At 33.8% G+C, this 23,767-nt stretch overlaps 1 protein-coding gene and 1 long non-coding RNA gene across 3 annotated transcripts in view; one reads left to right on the top strand and one right to left on the bottom strand.

The window, feature by feature from the left end:
- LOC145277608 (uncharacterized) overlaps positions 1-23,767 on the top strand; it is a 44,090-nt gene that overhangs the window by 4,930 nt on the left and 15,393 nt on the right. Inside the window, exon 2 of the long non-coding RNA XR_013868168.1 lies at positions 11,557-11,640. This is a non-coding gene — a long non-coding RNA (uncharacterized LOC145277608). The remainder of the gene's footprint in view (positions 1-11,556; positions 11,641-23,767) is intronic.
- LOC145277605 (TOX high mobility group box family member 3-like) overlaps positions 1-23,767 on the bottom strand; it is a 730,818-nt gene that overhangs the window by 691,981 nt on the left and 15,070 nt on the right. The gene's annotated exons all lie outside the window — the stretch shown is intronic.

The following is a 23,767-nucleotide window of genomic DNA, read 5'->3' as shown; positions in this document are numbered from 1 at the left end:
TCAATTCCTTTTGACAGATTGATCGTTGCTATTTCTTCTGATGAGTTAAGGGCATAATAGATTCACTGATTGATATAATAATTAAGTGATTGATTTTGCGCTACGGAACAGATACTGTCAAGAATTGTATAAGTCAACTGAATTAAGGGAATAAATTATAAGATGGTTAACATCATGAATTTTGGAATATAACTTTGTCATTTATATATATATATATATATAAGTATTACTATACGAGTGAGGCCTGTGAAAATTCCATAGCGGACTCTTTCATGTGTAATATATTGATGTTGGCATTCTGTAGATGTTCAGCATAAATAGAAACACTCTAATATTGTTGCAGCTCTTTTGTTAAAAGTATTTATCTAAGCTAGCAAAGTCACAAAATATGCTTTAATACAATATTGTAATTCATGCAGATTTTGTATATATTATTATAGAGTTATATATTATAAAGTTGGGATTTAAAAAATAAAAATATATATCCATATCAATTAGGAGTATCAGCTTGAATCGAAACCAAAACCAAAACTTATGAAGAATTTTTGGTAAAATTATTTATTACAAGAAATGGAAGGTCATAACAATTAAACGACAGTCACTTGGAAGAAAAAAGATGTAAGCGTGACACACAAAATAACACACGTGCTATCGTATTAATATATATATATATATATATATATATATATATATATATATATATACACACACACACACACACACACACACACTTATACAGGAAAAAAAAAAGGAAAAATTCTAGTTCTAAGAGAGATAACATTTTTTTGTATTATTTTGATTATTCGGAATACTGTTCTCATCTTCCGTGTTATTCTTTTAATGTTTCTAACCCAACCTTTGACCTACTTCTGGTGCATCATGTCACAATTTGGGATCTATATGGAACTTCAAACTGAACCATTTATATGATCTAATAATTCAAGAGTTTGTTAAGACACACCTGGAGAATGTTGAGGCTGACCGAAACATAATAATATCCAAGATGAGAACAGTAATCCAAATAATTACTCTTCATCGCAAACATTCTGAAACAACTCTTTATATTCTTCAATTCAAACTATGAGTTACTTCCCTTGCTGATTTTTATTTTGTTTTTATAATATAATTGAAATATTTTTCATATTGTCAAGACAAACCTACATAATAATTTAAAAACAAAGCAAAGTACATGATTATAGTACCAATAACATGGCACGACAATCACAAATGAAAATTGTCAGAATCCAAGTTTTATAGATCAGCTTAAATGCTATTTAGGTCCAACTTTTTAAATTTCACAAAACAACTTTATATGTTAGACATATAAAGTTAAATGCAGATTCGTTTGCATTATTCATGCATTAGAAAAAAGCAGAAATATTGACATTCATGGAATATTACGTCAACTTATCAGATACGGAAGATTACATTTAGTTTTATATTCACAATTGATTTTGTTAGCCTTGGAATCGTACATTAAGAGCAAGATCTAATGAGAGCAACTGACATCATTTTGTGACCGTGACTCATAACATAAGTAAAAGATTTATAAAAAAAAAAGAAACACTTTACTGCTGAGCATATTAGCAAAATAGAAATGGTAGGACCATCTGAAGAGGGTTTGATAATTTGGTCTAGAAATAACATTTGTGTGGCCTACCGAGCAATAGAGTAAAGTAGTTGGTAATGTAAAAAATTAGCAACAACTAACATATACCAATCAGAGTAAAATTTAATTATCTATCAACCTGTACACTTTGAATGTGCTGGAACTGTTTGTAAGGTTATTATTTTTTATTTTAATTTTGTTTTATATACGTTCAAGTGGTTTTTAAAACAAATGACTATGTTAGATCAACCACTACTGAAATTCAGAGAGAAAATTCCATTTTAATGTATTTGGTAAAAGATATTAGTTTTACCCTCACCCCCTGATTTCTGGGCTGTTGGCTAAGATCTAATGGCTGAAGGAAAAGCAGTGTTAGCTATGATGGATTTTGATTGGATATAAAAGACAGATATTAACAAAATCTCATATTGAAATCTGCGTACTTGTTTTATAAATCCTTCTGCATAATGCGCTTTGATTAACTTATTGCATTTGTACTCCTCAATAAAAATCCTCCTAACCCACTCAACTGGCAGGAAAATCTTTTTCCTTCACAAGAATTTCCTAGATAGCAGAAAATTTTATTCTCTAATAGCTTATTTCTTCAGAATGCTTGCCTTTGGAATTCCTTTACTGCTTCCTGTTTCCTTGACCGTACTAACATACAAAAATTTGAATGTATGTGAACAAATATCTTTGTGCCAACTTACCATTTAGAATGCAGCCTCTACATAATCTAGCTCCTATCACTGTAGCCTCTTATTTCAATGACAATATACAATGCTTCTTTATTATTAGAATGAAATCCGAAATAAAAAAATCAATTTTCATTTAAAAAAAACATGAAGTTTAATGCTCTATCAATTGAGAAACCAAATCTGTCATTTACATGAAATAAATTATATTGTGTGTGTGTGTGTGTGTGTGTGTGTGTGTGTGTGTGTATTCCTTATTAACGGAATCAGAGATGGCTTCATGGCTGAGTTTGAATCTCTTGACCGACAGTAATCATGACTGCCTGCACCGATTCCTGAATGGATGAAACACTAGCGTCTGTAGGTATTAAAAATAATCATAGTAACAATTAAATATATTGTTAATATGAATTAAGAAAAACTTCTAATATATTAAAATATTTGGCACTTCTTCACTGCAAAAGTGAAATCTTAAAGTTGTAAAAAATGAATTTCCATTAAAAAACAAAAAAAAAACAACGGTATCTACTTACTTTTTATGTCCATTTCAACTAAAAGTAATGCTATCTACTGAATTGTCATGTTGCAAGTTGTTAAATATTACTGCATCATTTAATAAACAAGAATTTTAACCTTTATCAAAAAATGCTTCGCCATATTTGTTTGGGACACACAAAACAAGGGAAGTAACTAAGATTTTCGCCGCTTTTCTTTGAAAACTATTTTCATTAATAAATAATTATCGTTTTTTTGTAATTTTATATGTTTATTATTCAAGCATGACAATTAAGCAGATACGATTAGTTTTACTTGACATTCAATATTTGAATTTTACTTTCAGAAGCACCAAAAATTTTTTAATTTCTACTGAAGATTTTTTCACTAACCTTGTAGGGGCTACAAATGTAGAATACATTTCTTTTTAAAAATCAAAATCAAAATGGCTACACAAATACAATCATAAGAGCCGAGATTCAAATATGCGATTATATTTATGTGACTATTTCAATTAAATTTTTTTTTTTTTTTAAAACATATTTATATCTACAAATATTGTATGGCGTAATATTAAATATTAATAAATACAAATTTGATATGTTATTAGATAAGGTTGAAATGCACGCCTGTGGAACGCTCTACCGCTTGCTTGTTTCCCTCCTGACTTCAACATGGATGTCTTCAAGTCCAACATAAATAAATTCCTGATGAACCGCCCCCCCCAAGTAATGACATTTTATCAAATCTCCAATACTAATGAACTTATAGTACTCAAAAAACTTCAACCAGAACTAGCACCCATACTTACAAAACTGTTTAAACGTTGTCTTAAGGAGAATTGCTTCCCATCACCCTGGAAAATCTCATCAGTATGCCCTGTATTTAAGAATTCAGGTGATCGTTCATCCCCCTCTCAGTACAGGCCAATAATTCTCCTGTGCGTCATGAGTAAGTTGCTGGAATCTGTGTTAAATAGAGAAGTAATCAACCATCTCAGCAAAAATAACGTTCTTAGTGACACACAATATGGTTTCCGTTCTGCTAGATCTACAGCAGATGTGCTTATAGTTATATCTCATAGGATTAGCGAATCTCTCAACAGAAGCAACCTTTCTAGGGGAATTGCTCTTGACATATCAAAGGCCTTTGATAGGGTATGGCATATAGGTTTACTTCACAAGATCTCCAGCTATGGTATAGCTGGAAATGTCTTCTCAATTATTAAATCATTTCTCTCTGATAGGTTCATAAGAGTAGTAGTGATGGGCAAAAATCAGAAGCTCACAGTATAAATGCTGGAGTCCCTCAGGGGTCCATCCTGGGCCCAACTCTTTTCCTGATCTACATAAATGATTTTCCAAATCACATCCTTACATCATTCATAGACATTTTTGCTGATGACACTACCATCTATGGTAGCACATCTAAGACAGTAAACGACCAAGTTCTCTCCGATTCTCTCTCCTCTAATCTTGATCACGTTGTACAATGGGGAAAGGAGTGGCTGGTTACTTTTAATGCATCTAAAACCAAGCTTCTATCTTTACATCATCAACGTTCTGATCCCCATCTGGCATCAATTAAAATGAATGGCTCTCGTCTTGGGAAGGCCTCAAGTTTTGACAGGCTTCTGGGCTTGACCTTTACTCCTGATCTTAAATGGAATACGTACATCAAATCTGTTGCCAAGGCCACTGGAAAAATGGTGGGATCCTTCTATCGATCCAGTAGATATCTCACTGCTGATGCAATTCTCTATCTATATAAGAGCCAGGTACGTCCAAGGATGGAATACTGTTGCCACATATGGGCAGGAGCTGCTAGAAAAGACTTGTCCTGCCTTGATAGGGTTCAAAATAGACTTCGTGGCCTGGTGGGAGATGTCCTTTTCTCTTCACTGCAACCTCTATCTCACAAAAGAGATATTGCGAGTTTGTCTCTGCTTTATCGTTATTTTCATGGAAAGTGTTCGACTGAGCTTCAATCTATGGTCCCCCCTCGCCAAACTTTCACAAGAAACACTAGACTAGCTGAAAACATTATCAATAATTTTCCACACTCTTTATCTGTGCCTAAACCTAAACATAGATTCCATGATCAAAGCTTCTTTCTAAGAACTGCACGCCTGTGGAATTGTCTTCCGTTTTCCTGCTTTCCAGCTGTCTATAATATGGTTGTCTTCAAGTCCAACGTGAACAAGTTTCTGATGAGCCGTTCCACTTAAGTTAACAAATTTACTGAACTTCCATTACTATCGATTACTATATTGTCCTTTTGACTACTCTACACTCTTTAACCCTTATCCTTGAGTGGCCTATCGGCCTTGATAAGTGGTGACGCCTATGTAAAAAAAAAAAAAAAAAAAAATACTGCAACACTATCCCATTGATTACTGTACACAAAATAACCCTTATCCCCAAGTGGCTTCTGGGCCTTAATAAGTGGTGACCTTCATGTAAAAAAAAAAAAAAAAAAAAAAAAAAAAAAGTTGGTATCAAGTTTTTTAATATTATTATCATTGTTATATTTATATTTATCTATATATTTCCAAGTTGGTATCAGGGGTGCATTGAATTCACTGGGAGAGATGCAACCCAGTTTTCATTAATGCATGCATCTAGAAGGAAAAACTTATGTAAAAATCTGAGATCTACTGTATGCTCTGTCTTGTGGCAGCCATTCCACCAACGAAGATTAGCAGTTGTATCAAAAATGTGCTTGGTTCTGCACAAAGCCTTCACCACTATAAACAAATCATCTATGGATTTCCAAACAACTTTGTTGTTGTGGTGGAGCTCATATGTTGAAATCAGCGGGAGGCTCCAACATCATATTTCTTTTAGGGTCTGCCCATTCCACTCCATTCAGAAACTAAATTTTGGATGAAATTTTGTATGAAGATTTGCTATGATAAGGTGCAGTGAATTAAGGATCCATTTGATGCCTAGTTAGGGATTAATATGGATTAGTATTTAATACAAAAAGGAGCACAAATTTAACTATATTCAATCATCATTTGACATAAAAACACTCATTTTAAGTTTGATGAGCAAAAAGTGTCTACCCAGCATTGTCAGGAATACTGTAAAGTCATTTTAGTTTTTAAATTTTGTATATTATTTAAACTTATACAGAAAAATAAATAAAATTTTAGTTATTAAAAAAGGTAGACAACTTCTATTATAGTCTTTTAATTAAAAATATAAATAATTCCCTAAAATTGATTTTGACTTTTAAGCAATTTAATCAGTCATTTGAGGCAGACTAAGTAATTGTGTTTTAGTGCAATAACGTGGGAGAACAAAAAAAAAATGAAGATTGACTAATCAGAAACAAAGTTTAAAAGTTATTTTGGCCAAAATAAACTGATCAAAATCTTACAGACACATAAAAGTAAAAAATAATTAAGTTAAGCCTTTTTATATTGCATTATGTTTGTTTTATGGCGTATCAAGCGTTTAATGGTTAAACAATACTTATTGCAAACATTATATACGATTAGATGAACATAAGTTACAATTATATACATAGTTGTAAGAAAAATCATTTTTTTTCAACCTGATTAATGCATAAACATTATAGATCCAACGGGGTTTTTTAAAATTAGCTAATCTACCTCACCAGAATTCAATGCAACTCAAAAATATATGCTGTGTTGTTCTAGTGTGTGCAAGCACTTAGATTTATCGTGTAACTTATTCTTACTATTGAATTCAGCTCTTTGGCTCAATCTTTTCCCAAATCTTTTTATCTCTAATGGTTTCTTTATATAGCTTACTACATCAATCTATTTCACAAACATCTGTTAAATTAATTATGATTGTATTTTTTTTCATAACCTAAATTTCTGAGCAGTGTGTATCCTACAAATTCGAACAATCATCACCTGCTCTTTATTTTACACTATATAGGTAAAAAGAGTCATCAGTGCAGGAAGTAACCAAGGATGATGTTCCCAAGAACAGAAAGAGACAAGGGGTGATCTCCCCTGATATATATATATATATATATATATATATATATATATATATATATATATATATATATATATATATATAAACAAGCATGGGTGCCCGGCGTTGCCGAGTGTTTGGAGGTGTGTGTTGAGCAAAAAAAAAAAAAAAAAAAGTGGTAGTAGGAAGGCAGGCGCGAACCCGTACCGCGAAGAAGGAAAAGAATGTGAAAAAAACCTGACGTCTTTGCTGTTACGACCACTGCCAAACCGGAAATGATGTACGTTTAAATTAAGGCTAGACAATCGAAAAGAGGGGATGACTTTCGAAAAAAGCAACCCTTCCCTGTAGAAAAGTGCCCAGTTGAGGGTGAAAAAATTAATGTTTTTAGCCAATTTTTCGGTATTTGTCATCTGAAGGGTCAAACTTCAAAACGATATTGATCTTGTGAAAATCCGTCGCCTTTGTCCAAAGTTTTAGGCAATCATGTAAACATACATACATTTAAATATATAAATATTTATAGCTCAAATTTTCGACCCAAACCGATTAAAAAGCTTGCCTTATCTCTGAATACCCTTTATGTAAAATTTCAAATGTTTAGACCAGAAATTGTCTTTAGTAATTTGATAGAGACTACAGAGGTCAATTTTTTTAACTTTGACCCCTATTATGATGCCTTAACCTTTATTGTTTTGGGTTCAAATCAAGTTATTAAGTCAGATTCATGTCCAAGAAACCTATATCTAAAATTTCAAGTGTTTAAGCCCAATATTGGCAGAGGAGTTTTGTAGAATTCTCTAAGGTCAAATCATTGAACTTTGACCCCTTAACAGCCAAATTTCTCGCCGAAAACCGATTACAACGATTTTCCCTAATGTCAGTACCGTTTATATCACATTTCGAGTCTGTAGACTGAAAGTTGACGGAGTTATTGTGTAGGGAAATGTACCCAGACACACAGAGACTGTCAGACAGACAGACACGTTCACTTTTATAGATATACTAGCATTTCAGCCCAGCGTTGCCTGGGTGTTTGGAGGTGTTAAAAAAAAAAAAAAAAAAAAAAAAAAAAAAGGCAGGTTCAAACTCATACCGTGAAGGAGGAAAAGAACGGGAAAACATGTGACGTCTTTGCTGTTACAACCACTGTCAAACCAGGAATGATGTAGGTTTTAATTAAAGCTAGAACAGTGAATAGAGGGAATGACTTTCGAAAATATCCATGAAAAAAGCGACCTCTTGCTGCAGTAAAGTGCCCAGTTGAGGGTGAAGGAATTAATGTTTTTAGCCAATTTTTTGGTATTTTTCGTCTGAAGGGTCAAACTTCAAATGATACTGATCTTGTAAAAATCCGCCGTCTCTGTCGAAAGTTTTAGGCAGACCTGCAAACATACATGCATACATTTATATATTGATAGCTCAAAAAAAAATTGGCTATCTCTGAATACCTTTTATGCAAAATTTGAAATGTTTAGACCAGAAAGTGTGAGTAATTTGGTAGAGACCGCAGAGGTCAAATTTGTTTTAACTTTGACCCCTATTATGACCTCATAACATTTATTGTTTTGGGCTCAAATCAAGTTATTAAGTTAGATCCATGTCCAAGGAACCTATATCTAAAATTTCAAGTGTTTAGACCCAAAATTGTCGGAAGAATTTGGTAGAGTTTTCAAAGGTCAAATCGTTGAACTTTGACCCCTTAACAGTCAAATTTATGGCCGAAAATGGATTACAAAGATTTTCCCAAAAATTCGAGTCTGTAGACTTAAAATTGACAGAGTTATTGCGTAGGGAAATGTACACAGACAGACAGAGAGCCACGTTCACTTTTATAGATATATAGATATAGGTAACCTGGGGGCAGCCATCTGCTTTTTGTGTGGATGAAATATATTTATTTATAAGACTAAGACTTTGTACTTACCCATGCTTATTTGCTTATGATGAAACAGCCATTACTTTTTTTATTATTTTACATAAGGGTCATCACTCATCAAGGCCTGGAGGCCACTTAAGGATAAGGGTTACTGAGTCTGCAGTAGTCAATGGGATAAAATAGTAATTGTTAGTAGCGAAAATCTGGCAAATTGGATTACTTAAGGGGACGGTTCAAGAATTTGTTTACGTTGGACAACCAAATTGTAGTCAGCAGGAAAACAGGCAAACAGAAGAGAGTTCCACAAGCAGTTCTAAGAAAAAAAGCTTTATGGAATCTATGTTTTGGTTTAGGCACAGATAAAGAGTGGGGAAAATTATTTTCAGCTAGACAAGTGTTTTTCGTGAAAGTTTGGTAAGTGGGGACCATAGATTGGAGCTCAGATGAGCACTTGCCATAAAAATAACAATAAAGCAGAAACAAACTTGCAATGTCTCTTCTGTGAGAAAGAGGTTGCAGGAAAGAAAAAAGGGCATTCACCAATAAGCTTCAAAGTCTATTTTGTACTCTGTCAAGGCAGGATAAGCTGCTTCTAGCAGCTCCTGCCCAGATGTGGCAACAGTACTCCATCCTTGAACGTACTTGGCTTTTAGAGAATTACATCAGCAGTGAGATATCTACTGGAGCGGTAGAAGAATCCCATTATTTTTCCAGTGACCTTGGCAACAGACTTGATGTACGTGTTCCATTTCAGATCAGGAGTAAAGGTCAAGCCCAAAAGCTTGTCAAACATGAGTACTCCCCAAGACGAGAGCCATTATTTCAATTGGTGCTAGATGGGGATCAGAGCATTTAAAATGAAAAACAATTTTGCTTGATAAGAGAATTGTTTTGTTGAAAAATATCTTAATTGCAATTGTTCTGAAATTGCATATTAGTACATTTCAATATTAAGCATCCATTGAGCTGAACACTTGAGTTTGACTATACAGAAATGTCTGGTCGTTGCCAAATTTTTTGTCAATTTAAAATTTTACTTGAAAATGGAAAAACGGTTTTTGAAAATCTTTATTCATAACAACTCTCCATAACTTGATTCTATCAGTCAACTTGCTGTAAGTCTCAATGTGAAATATGAATTTAACTCATGTTCAGTCTATTCTTGTTAATCTAAGGCCATCAAAAACGCTTTTGTAATCCTTAAAAGAAGTGATAATGCAAAGGGTCAGGAGAATATTCTAAGAAAACTTTGATCAGTAGTGTGGCATAAGGACAAGCATTATCAGGACGGGTCATGATTCCCTTTCTATTGACTAAAGGAGGTCGTTTTTGGGTCAACATGGGTGAGAAAAAATATGAATGATGCTTTAAAAATCTGAAAGAAGTTATAAATTAGCCATGGTCATATGTTTAAGTAATAACAACAGGTATAAAATACAATTATTTAAAATGACCCTTCTACAAACCGGCAAAAAAAATTTGCACCAACATATATATTAGTGATGGAAAGATTCCAATATTTTACCCCCCCCCGATTCCAATACAATTACAGATTCTGATACTTTATAAATTTCTAAATATTCAACTATAAAATTATTAACCCCCCCCCATTCTCGATTGCTATAAAAACATGTTAAATATGCATATATTTTCTCAAATGTAAAAATACACTTGTAGTAGGGAGAAGGGGTTGATCTATAGCTTTTAGCTTTAATGTTAGTTTAAAATTAATAAATACTTATTGCTACCAGCAGTGGAAGATTTTGTTTAAAACAAAATCAAAAAAAGATAATCAAAGTAATAAAATATATATGGCGATTAAGCTACACTGTATATTTCGCTTAATCACCATATATATTTTATAAATTACTAACTAGCTCGACTTACGTATTGAGCACTTTTGAAGTAAATACTTAAAGTTTACGCGTAAATTTATACTTCCGTATATTAATTTTATGCGAGTAAATGAAGTAGTTTATATATATATATATATATATATATATATATATATATATATATATATATACACATACATACATATATACACTAGTAGGGCTACCCATCATTGCCCGGGGCCATAAAAGTAAACAAAATGAAGCGTTTATTTTAAAATGAAAGTAAATGGTAAATATTATCCGAAGATCACATTCAATTGTATGATGACAGATCGTGCTGAAATAATAACGTTATTATTTAGAAACATACTTATGCAAAGAAGTTTTGTAACTAATCTGTACTTTTATCTAACAATTTATTAAACAAATCATGCCATAAGAACAGAATTTAATCGGAAACTCCTATCTTAAAAAAAATATCACAGTCAGTCTTCTGCATAAGTTCCCATAACATATATACATATAATACAATGCCTCTTTTCCACCTCTAACCACATTGAAGAACTGTGATACAGTGAAGCAGCTGCCTGTTGCTAATATACATGGTATTTCTGCAGTACAAACCATACTATTTCTTTTAAATAGGATTTCCAAGTTAAAGTCAATTGTACGGTATCTTTTATTTATTAAATTGGTATGTAAAAGTACAGAATAGTTAACAAAGCCTCCCTCCCTGTGTTAAGGATGGGTTTCTATATATATGTGTGTGTGTGTGTGTGTGTGTGTGTGTGTGTTAGAGAGAGGGAGAAATATATTGGATATACGTGTTTTATTTTCAAGTTCAAAGGTTACTGGGAGAATGAACCAAGGGTTACAAAATTCGATCACAAGGACTATGCTAGTGTTTTGTTGTTGTCTTAAATTTTGTAAAAGAAAGCAAGTAAACTAGTTCTTGAATGTTCATTTAATGATTTTATCTGTCTTGTATTTTTTGATTTTACATAACTGCAATGACCTATGTATAAAATGAACTTTACGCCGGGTGAAATAATATGTCTCTTAATGATGCCATTTTTTTTAATTTTAGTAACCATTCATTTACATAGTGAAGAACTGGATTCCAGACTATGAGAATTACCAAAGCTCAGCCAATCAGAAAGGATGGATTTTGGTAAGGGAGGCTTTATTATTTTTTAATCGGAAATTGGAAAGATTATGTTAAATCTATGTATGTATGTATGTATGTATGTATGAGCCAGTTACAGTTGGTGTGATCACAGAATCTGTGGAACATGTAGAATTCGTCATGGTGACTACTGGTAAATATTTAGAGAGAAAAATAGGGACTCCTTCTAATGATGTTGCGATTGTAATGGATGTCATATAGTATTTTATTATTACGACTGAATGTGTCTAAAATGGTGTTCAAAAGCTATATAAGACAGTGGCTAATAGTCTAGCTGTATTGAATTTGTATGTGGCATCTGTTATTGCAAACCTACAATACTTTTGTCCAGAGGAGAATTCCTGCGGCTACTTTACTAATAAAGAGAAGAAGATATATATAATTAAATAATAATCATTTTTTATTACCTAGTATTATACTAGTGTTTCATGCTTATGCAATCATAAGTATAGGAGGTGAACCCAGCCACAAAGTCACCTTTGACTATATTTGCTAAGCCTTTACCTCCAGGCTACCAAACAACTGCCACAGAATGATGGGATTAAACAACTTATAGATTAATGAGCGTTGACTGCCTCTCAGTTTTTATTTCTCAGACCATGATTATGATTTAAGTTTTAGCCTTGCAGCAAACATGTCGTCATAGCTTAGTCATTAACATTGTAAGCTAAACGTTTTGGTTTCGATTCTCGGTGGTGGCATACAAACCATTTTTTTTTTTTTTAACTTTTTAAATCATTACTATATATTAGATCCAATATAATGTAATAATAAACACGAAATCTGCATTAATCAAAATATCATATTCAAGCATATTTTACAACCGGGCAATGCCGGGCACCCTGCTAGTATATTAATATATACATGCACACACAAAATGCCTGCAAAAAAACAAAGCAATTCATGCAAAACACAAACTCTACAAATATTTTATTGCCTAATAAAGACTAAAAAAAAATTTTTTTTTTTCACAAGTTTGACTTATTTAAACAGACAGGGTGTCGTGGGGGGGGGGACAGAAATGATAAAATCTAAATAAGGAAACTCCACGCTAAGCCAGCAATCACTAACATTCTCAGCTCAGATAAGCACACAAAGGGGAGAGAGGGGGGTTACAGAGACCATCATAAGATAATGTATGCACATTCATGACCAGCCACACACGCACGCATGCATCTCTAATTATGCACTGCGCACAACTCGCATATCTGGATTTGCATTTCAATTCTACATAAATAATGCATTGTTAACCATTCATATACACGTTCGCTGCGGTAACTTAACACAAATCACATATGCCATAATAAAACAAAATAAAACGCGGGAGAGAATTGATTTATGTTCTAATAAAATATTATGGATTTTTAACAAATAATAGCCTGACTGTTAGAAGCAAGGAGAATCTATACCCATAAATGCAAATTTTTGTGCGCGTGTCTGCATAACAGCTATTGGGCTTACAGTGGCCTAAGGAGCGACAGAAATAAATGGCATCTAACATATAAAGTTATCTTGCAGAATTTTCAAAATTTTAACAATTTTCATGATGGCATAAAAAACGGTGAATTTTCTTGTGTGGACAGTATTTGTTTCAAAGTCCGCAAAATCGCCATATGTCGTTCATTTCAGAAGATGGAGAAGGGGAAGAAGTAGAAGATGATCAAACAAAAAACCTTTAATGAAAGCTATTTCGTCATTATGACTGAAGGAACGTTCAACCTAAAACCAGGGCTGGGGAGTCGGGATTCTGAACATTCGACTCCGACAATTATTTAGAACCGACTCAGACTCCTATTTAAAAAAAAAAAAAAAAAAAAAAAAAAAAAAGATTTAAATGTTTTTTTATATAATTTTCAAAAAATAAAAGAAGCGTCAATTTGGATTGATCCTTCATTTCCTTATTCTTGAAATATGACATTATTTTATTTCACACACGTTTGAAAAATAATCTGCTCTGTACATATAAAACATTAGAAAAATGTCATTTCCTCAAAAGTAACGTCACAATTGCTTGAGTTAGAATTAAGCGATCGATCCATATAGCCGCTACTTTTACGCCGTTTCAGAATACTTTCTGCGTACTCGTAAAATGGTTTAAATATATTAAAGAAGCTTTTTAGACACTATAATAAAAAATGCATTTTTAGACCCATGGGGGTAGGCTCTATCCTTAAATTAGACTTGTGCAAGGAGAGAACAGCTGACACCCATTAAGAACATTTTAGCCATCATATACTTAAGAATACTTTTTTTTTTTTTTACATTGTTATGCCTTGTTCTATATATATATATAACTATGACAGCAACGTTGTCAACAACACATTGCATGACAGATACTGCAGTATTTCGTATCAATTATGTCAGTCTTATATTTTTCTTTATATCTTTACATGCAAGTAATAATCAAGACAAACACAGTCGTATAATGAACAAAAAGTGTTCAGAAGTACACGTCATGATTCTGGGGCCATAACTGCCATGACATTTAGGTGTAACTGTATTTGTCTCCAGATAAGTCTATTCATTCCTGAAATGGGTACATCAGCTTATCTCATAACACTTTCAAATCCAAACTTCTCTCTGGCCTTTTGGCTAAGAGCAGTGTAGTATCTGTTTCGATGCTACATGTGATCATTTCTGTCATCGGTCAGTAGGCGAGATATCCTTCTAAACTGAGAGAACCTTTTTCTTTTGTCCTAATCCAGAGTGTTGCATTTTAGGGTAGCTGGGTTTTTCTCCATATTCCAGATCTTGCGTCTTCCAACTTTGCCCTCATAGGGCGGCAGGTAAATAGGGACTGAACAGCAGAAAATACATAAAGATAAAAGCCATTTTGTTTCAAGCCTATACGACGAAAATATTTATAGAAACGTAAAATTTAAAAAAGAATTAAATGTGTTTTTCTCTTTCAGTTTTCAGTTCCCCTCAACCCATTTTGCTATTTCTTTAATTTCTTTTTTTATTTTTACTCAAATTCACCCACAACAAGGCTTATAACGACTTGAACGTACAGGGCTACTATTTGGGATGATGTTTAGAGGAGATGAGCAAGATGACGGTTTACGATAAATTGAAACTTTTACATGTGAGTACAGCCAAAGTAGCAGATAACAGGAAGGGAATTCAAAAATTCAAAAGTCCAGCTGTCCGAGGTAAAAAACTATTAGATTAGAACACTTTCCGTCATTTAGGAACCTATGCAGTGAAGGGGTGTGATTTTGTTGCTAAATGGATTTGTCGGGAGTATGCACCCCCCCCCTCCCAAACAAGGCACAGTGCCACTTTGATGTAGGGGGCTACTATCAGGAACATAAGTTGCAGGGATACTATGTAGGGAGATGAGCAGCAAGATGTCTGTTTGCATTACACTTGAACTTCTGCATGTCAGTACAGTTGGGGAAGCAGGAAACTGGAAGGGAATTCCAAAGTCTAACAGTTCTGGGGAAGAAACTATTAGAGTAAAAGGTTTTCTTACATCTACGGATCATTACTGTGTAGGGGTGGGACTTTGCTGCTTGTCGGGTTTGTCGGAGGTATTTCTGTCGAGGGGGGTACAAGGGCTTATAGTTTGTCAGAGCATCCACCATTAAAATACTTGTAAAACAGGCAGAGGGATGCAACATTTTGTCGATGGGACAGAGGTTGAAGCTTAGATGACAGTTCAGGACCTATCAGGTTGGCGTCTCTCTTTTAAATCCTGTCCAGGAGTGAAAGACTAGTAGCAGATGTACCAGCCCAAATGTGACAACAATACTCCATACATGGGCAAATGGTGACCTTGTCAAGGTATAGGATACTTTCAGGCATAAGTAACTTCCAAGCACAGAAGAGGCAGCTCATCTTCGCAGCAACCTTGGCAATGCTCTCGAGGTATCTGTTCCAACTCATGTTCCCTGTGAACGTTAAGTTGGGGATTTTGAACAAAGTACTTTCATATAATGTATTTTTAGTCACAGTTATTATTGCTTGAGAAGGTTTCTTGTAATTATTAAAGGAAATAAGCATTGAACATCACCATCCATTTTTGATCCCATAGAGGTCTTTCTCTAGGATTTCTGCCATTGCCTTTGATATTTGTTTGTTCGTTTTCCTCTAATGCCTGGTATAAAGTGTGGTGTCATCAGGGGGTCATTTATGAATATCAGAAATAATAAAAGTCCAAGGATCGACCCCTGAGATACACTCGCATTTATATCATATTGTTTAGATGTACAACCATCGAGCACAACCTGGATTCTTCTCTTATTTAAGAAGAATTTAATTATGTTAAGTATTTGTCCAGTAATACCATAGAATCTGATTTTCCTGAGAAGACCATCATACCATAACCTGTCAAAAGCCTTAGATATATCTAGGGCTACTGTCCTCTCCTTCCCTACCTTATCCAGTGCATGGTATATGATTCCAGAGATTACAGTTAGAATATATGCAGTAGAACGGGTTTACCTAAATCCATATTGATGGTCGGAAAGAAGTTAAGCAACTGTAAAGTGGTGGACTATAGCTTGATTAATTATGGACTCAAATATTTTGGCGAAAAGATGGAAGAGGCTAATGGGGCAATAACTTAATGGGTCAGTTCTTTCACCAGAATTCTTGTAAACTGTTACCACCAAAGCAGTTTTCCAGCAGTTAAGAAAGCAAGATTCGGCATTTGTTGAAGAGTTTGGAGAGAACTAGAGCAACTCAGCATTTTTTTAATCGTACAGCCGGGATAAGATCAGGTCCACATGCTTTTGAGGTGTCAAGGTTTTTTATGGCATCATGTACTTGGGAAAGGGTGATTTTCAGATTATCTTGTGTGGTTTCTGCCTGCAAAAAAAAAAAAAAAAAAAAAAAAAAAAAAATCGGGGAGGGAGTGGTTTGCCAAAGTAGAATTTAAGGCAAACAGACAGGCAAGCATGTTAACTTTCTCGGTTGCCATGCAAACAACCTCGTGATTGTTGGTTAGTGTGGGAATTGGTGATTGCCCGTTATTTACTACACTGTTGTAGATTTTCCAGAAATCACGAGTTCCTAATTTCTACGCTTCAATGCGTTTTCTGGTGGTTTCACTATTTCTTTCTTACAATTACTTCTAGTTTCTCTAAACTTGTCTGTTTGTACTGGACTTATGCCAGATAAATCTGTGGTATGCATGCTGCCTCTGAGCAATGGCTGCTGCGCAAGTAGAAGTAAACCATTGGGGAGGGTGGGGTTTTGCTACAGAACTCCCGTGTGGGAGCTTATGCTTCAATTGCTGCTTTGAAGTATTTAGTGGTCTCATTTGCGCATTGTTCTGCAGGAAGAGAAAAGATATTTCCCCATGGGGCATCTCTGATGTGATCTCTAATGGCATCCCAGTCAGCCTTATTATAGCACCTTGTCGTTTTGAGCAATGGCTCTTCAACTTGAGGTCCAAAGTTTAGAATGATGTCTATCATTATCATAGCATAATCAGCATTTCCAAGTGGGCAAGGGGCATTTGTTACACAATGCTCAGGAACTGTTGTCAGAAACGAATCTAGAAGTGAGGCTTGCTGGTCCTGATGATCTGGGAGTTGGGTCGGGAATGTTACTGTGTGTCAAGGAATGGAATATAGAAAAGTTATGGATGATGCTACTAGCCATGTCTGTGTAGTTAGAGCCAATTATTGTGGTGGGCGTTAAAGTCACCAAATACATGTATTTGGGTGCTAGTTTCAAGAGAGAGTGCTATATCTATGCTGTCAGAGACATGATTGATTAGAGTGAAGTCCTGGGTGCAGGGAGAGCAATAAAGAAAATATAGATAGCTAACACTATGTTGTAAACTTAGTTTTAAGCACGATTTTTATTCCCTATTAATGGTGAGAGTGTGTGGTTTTTTTGGGTTTTTACTACATAGAAGTCACCACTTATAAAGGCCCTGAGGCCACTCGAGGATAAGGGTATTATGAATATAGACTCCAAGTCCATGCATGTGTCTGTCAGCGTCCTTACTACAAAGTGGAAGATAACCAGACATGTTAAAGTGGTTAGAGGGGATGGAGGAGTGCAAGTTACTTTCACTTAGTGCTAAGACATCTGGGGAGTTTGCTAGGAGAAATGATTCTTCATCACTTACGCTAATTCTACGGTGTGAATAATCTTCTAGCATGGTAGAGGGAACCCACCTTCTTTGTAGCAGCCTTCACAATCTCCTCAATGCATTTGTTTCAGTTCATATTGCCTGTGAATGTAAAGTCGAGCATTTTGAAGGAAGAACTCTCAAGTAGTGTTATTAGTCATAGCTATAGGTGGTTGGAAATGCTTCTTATAATTGTTAAAGGAGAGCAGCTTAATAGCATTAAATGTTACCCTCCATTCACGGCTCAATTCTACTAGCAATACACATGAAAAAATTGAAATGGCTTAAAATATTTCAATATTGGTATGCATAGAAAGAACTTGATAAGCTAAGAAAGAATCTCTTTAAATTTTAAAAATCTGATTAAAATTAAGGAAATTATAACTATTTTTGTGCCTCACACATTTGGATATTTTCTCCTCTTTAAGACCATATGCGTTTCGTCACATTTTTTACACTACTTTTTCAGTAAAAATGTCATAATTTACCATATAAGTGTATTTTTGTACAAGGAATCAGAATATGTGACCGAAAATCTCCAAAAGTTCATGGTTTCCAAATAATCTGCAGTAAATGTGCAAAAATATGCTGCAATTCCTTAAAAATGTCATGTATCCATAAACAGAAAAGAAGTTGGAGAACTCAAAGTTGAATTGTAATGGGCTTTATGTACAAAAAACTTAAATCTAAACATAGGACCATTTAAAAATAAATATATTGCAATATTTCTTTGGTATTATTGTAGATTAACACCTTCTGTTTAACTCCACCCAACCCCTTCTGACCACCCCTCCAATGTGATTCTACCTTTTTAGGCAATTATGTATGAAATGCCATGAAAAACTTTAATGAAAGATAAACAAATTATTTTAGAATTTAATGTAAAATAATTCCCCATTACAGGTCATTCTAGCATTTTAGGGCAGTTAACTGGGTTTATTTTATAGGAGATAAATCCTGTATGCTTTTTGTTTTATTTTTTTTAAGACGATTATGTGTGATTTTAAGAGGGTTTCTATGCAATGAGAATATGGGGAGGGTTGCCATTCGGACTTTGAATTAATTGTAGGGCTAAGGAAAATTATGTGTGAACATACTGAAGACTTGACAGAAACAAAAACAACAAAAAAATATTAGAGGGGGGGGGGCGGTTAGTTTCACAAAAATTTAATTTCAAATAAATATCTTACAGAAAGTTATATATATATATGTGTGTGTGTGTGTATTCGACAGGTAAATAAGTCAGCAAATGCTATATTTAGTTTTAATTTAATAAGAAACTGCGTTACAAAATTTTGAAGAAAATTCCATAAATTTGTTGATTTCTATTTTCGAGGTTGAAGGTGTTTATTCCATAGGCCATTTATACTACGCTGGAGTAGGTTGTAAAAATACCTTTCGCTTAATAAGTAGAAAAAAAAATAACGTGGTTTGTATTACTGTACACATAAATTCGAAAAAGTTATCAAAATGCAAATACATAACAAATAAATGTTATCAAAAGCAAGATAAGTTACTTTTCTACCTAACTGGATATGTTTTTAGTGTTTTTATTTAATGTAACATGTTTATTCAGCTCGAAAAACATACAGTGTTTACCGATGTATTGGAAAGTTAAAAATGGTGGCCGACTATCTCTTTCACACGGTAAGTTTGGGAAAATGAGTTAAAAATAAAAAACTAGTCAAAATACTGTTAAAAACCTGCCGAATATATATCCGCCTATGTCACGGTAACATATATTGAGCGAGTTTCTAACAGTATTTTGTCTGGTTTTTTTATTTATAACTCATTTTCCCAAACTTATCGCCTCAAAGAGAGAGTCGGCCGCCATTTTAAATTTGATCAGAAATGTGAGAAATTATAATGGATTCATAATGCCGAATTGGTTGGGGTTGTTGTTATTATACATTCTGAAAACCGAATAGCTCTAAACTAATGTTATTCTGATAACAAAATAGCTCTAATTAAACATATCAGAACATTTATATTCATATTTTCATGTTTTTCTTAATTCGTGAATAAAAATTAAAGAACGCGTGTTGTTTATACTGTGCTATGACTAATACTACAACTGCTGCTCCTGTTGCTAGTAATACTAAATTAATTTGACCAAACTCGAGAAATAGAAACATTTTTTTTTCGGGTAGGTCCTTTTAAATTATTATCAATTACCGCGGTCCTACTCAACATAGAATAATACTTTTAATTGATAAAGATAGTAAAAAGAATGATTTACTTACTAGTGGGTGTCCGATGAAGTCTTTTTTCAAAATGTTTGATACTAGTCATATTAAAGTCTTATTTTTAACACGACAAAAAAGAAATGATCAAAAATATTTCGGATACCTGACAGTATTAAGATTAACACCTTTTCTGATTGGTTTCCAAATTTCATGATGAAATTCTTCATACAATCATGGTACGGGCCTTTAGGACACAGGGAGGGTCATTACAAAACCTTACCGAAAACACCTTTTTATGACGTTCACATTTTTATCACTTTATTTGCTTAAAACTCTTAAAATATATAATGTACATTCATATTCATTAATTCATTTGAAAGTATATTCATTTCCGAACAAAACAGTAGTAATTTGAAGACTTGAAGTGCTTTGGTTTGAAAAAATATGGCTATTTTAGTAGAACTACCTTGAAATCTGTGATTATCCAAAGCGTTTTTTTCGTCCGTGTGTATTACTAATTCTACTATGGTCTGTTTTCTGAAGATTTAGATTTGTATACATGTTTTTTTCCCCTTATGCCTGTTATAGAGCATTGCATCATCGACAAATGTACCCATCTCGGACATAATGTTATCAGGGAGATTGTTAATGAATATCAAGAATAATAAGTGGTCCAAAGACTAATCCTGAGGCACTCCCACATTAATATGTTGTTTAGATGTATGCCCAGCAAGAACAACCTAGATGTTCCTCTTGTCTAAGAAGGATCTAATTATATTTAGTATTCATACAGTTATATCATATGATTTAACTTTCATTAGGAGCCCTTTATGCCATACTTTGTCAAAAGCTTTGGATATATCAAGGGCTACAGCTCGTGCTTCTCCCGCCTTATCCAGTGCATGGTATATGCGTTCAGAGATGACTGTTAAAATATTTGCAGTAGAACAATTTTGCCTAAATCCAGAGAGATTAGCTATCTTCCAGCTATCTGGGAAGCAAAACTCAGAAAGAGCTTGGAATTCCCTTTTAACGTAACATTTTCACGCATTAACAAAGAAACACGCCGGGCGCACATGTATATTATCGTTAGTAAGCGATCAAGAAACACTAAACAAAAAAATTTGTCTTTACGTACGTGCGCAGTCCTTTTGTCCTTTTGTTCTTTTTATCATGGCTTTTCCATGTGTGAGCCCTGACTCCCTTCTTGATCTCAAGACAAATCTACTCATGCACTGAAGATAATGGAGACTCCAGATTATAAAGATTCTTCAGACTACTGTTCTCATCTTGAGTCTCATTTTCACGACGTTTCAGCAAATATAACCTCCAACCTTCTTCAGGTGTATCTTGTAGAACTTGAGAATCTTTCTAACTTGGTAATCTGCACGGAATTTCAAATGGAACCGTTTATTTACTTCATGCGGGTAGCATGCTCTCATTCCATCAGCCATGACTGGATAGAGATCCTAAATAATTCACAATTGTAGTTTTGATGGAGGGGAGACTAAAACTTGCTGCTATAGTTTCAAATGATCTGAAATAACAGCAAGGGGAGACTTGAATCCAAATATTTCTCATATGTTATATCTCCCCACTTTTGGAAATAGGGTATTATTATGAATATCTCCAGTATCAAATAATCCTTATACATTGTGAAATTTACTTTATGTATGAAAACCAGAGGCCAGAGGTTTGGGGGGAAATATCAGATATTTTGTAATTCATATGCAAAACTAGGAAAACAAATGACTATGATTGAAATATTTTATTGCTGTAAAAAACGGTCAAAAATAGGCTCTGGATAATGGATGATCCCCTAAATGTGTGAGCTTCAGGGCAAATGTCACATAACCCACTAAACAATTCAGGTCGTTAGCTTTCCAACAAGCCTTCATTTGTTAAATTCTGATCAATAGTCGCTGAGATTTGGAACTTATAAAATTGCCAAAAATGTGGTATATATATATATTTGAAATTGGTATATTTAGGCTGCATTTTTTCATTCAAGCAAATATTATTAAATGCAACGGAAACACTTTGCTTTATGATTCTTTTTTTAATTTTCCCATGGGAGAATGTAACTCCGAAAATAATACATACATTGGGCATACAACGACAATGTTGTCCCGGCAAATAACCATGCATCTAAATACTACTAGTGCTATATATAAACATTTGAAAGGCCCTCATTGACAACATAAAAATTATACAACATGAAAATAATATTTAAAAATTTTTAATTCTTGAAGCGTCATATATTAGAATCCTTCAACCCACTATAAATGATATCGCAATCAAGAAAAGCAGTAACGTTCTAAAATGTCTTGCATGGTTCGTAATGGACGGACTTCGTTAAGAGTATCCACATATTTTAACTTATCATCTAACGCCGTTTACTGTATATTTTAGTTTTCACTTTTAATTCTCATTTTTGCTCCTTTGCACTTTTACGTCAAGACCTGAAGATGATTCGTGGACGAATCGAAAGTGCTCATGACAGCAACAACTATGGAACTTTTAATAATATTTTTGATTTTGATATAAAAAAGATTATACGGAAAATCGAAAAATTAATAAAAAAGAATCATAAAGCAAAGTGTCTCCATTGCATTTAATAATATTTGCTTTAATATATATATATATATATATATATATATATATATATTACTCGTAGCCAAATTGAATTTTGAAATGCTCATATCTTTGGTTCTATGGGACGAAACAACATGAAAATTTTCAGGCTTTGTTTAAAATTATAATACTATTCTATGGTTAAAATTTTACGACAATTGGTAGAAAAAAAAACCTATATTGTCAAACCAATAAAATATGCCCAAATTTGCCTACATTTTTGTAAATGTCATGGCAAGCCAGCTTTAGTTTGCTGCTTTGGGATGAGTTTTGCTTCGGGGGGTTTTTTGCTTGCTTGTTTCCCCTGTGGACTTACCAGGCCACTAATATATATATATATACTCCTGATAATCTCTATTTACATGCTCTTCTCCCCTCCTCTTTCTCTCTCTTATTACCTATCAGTCTTACTCCTGCCATAGAATGCAAGAGAGAATAGCAGGTGGCCAACTCACAATCAGCCAACTCCTACCACTTACACCCTCCCCCAACACCAAGTATATGCTTTCCAATAATAAAGTCAGAGCCGGAGCTCTTCAAAGGAGATTAAATATTTGATTCAACTTCAAAAAGCCTAAAAAGAAACCTCTGAAGTCAGTTTCGCTTGTTAATACAAAGACCATTATGTTGCCTACACTGCTAGGATACACACACACATTTGGACATACATCCATTCTGCTTTAGTGTTATTTGATGTACAGTGTCCATTAAACTAACCAGGAACATAAAACAGCATCAATAAATTGGTAGTCCTCAAGGGAGGGGAAGGTGGATAATATGATTCTGTTTGCCATCAGTACATATACACAATTGAACAAAATCAGCAGAGTGTCTCAGTTCGGTATACATGTGTGTGTTGGTCGATAGTGGTAATTCACAATGTTTACATAAGGGACGGCACACAGAACAAAACTGCATATTATTTGTAACAAGAGATATTTATCTGATTTTTATACATAACAATTTGCTAAATACGTTTTAAAGGACATGTCCAATGCATAAAACAATATGCAAAAGTTTCTGTGAGCATGGGCATCCTATATGTAACAACAACACGTCATATATCGATATAATAAAGTAAAAAGGGTTCATTTCTTGAATTCTGTCATCGATATATTTCCTCCTACAAAATCCATATCTTATTCTAAATAGCTATTTTCTTTTATTTAATAATAGTTTTTGTTGCTAATACTTTTGGGACGAT

The sequence above is a fragment of the Euprymna scolopes genome, chromosome 6 (genome assembly GCF_053919585.1).
Source record: "Euprymna scolopes isolate OS-2025 chromosome 6, ASM5391958v1, whole genome shotgun sequence".
NCBI classification, from domain to species: Eukaryota; Metazoa; Mollusca; class Cephalopoda; order Sepiida; family Sepiolidae; genus Euprymna; species Euprymna scolopes.
The sequence above is the reverse complement of the archived record's forward strand: the minus strand, read 5'-3'. Positions and strand labels throughout refer to the sequence as shown.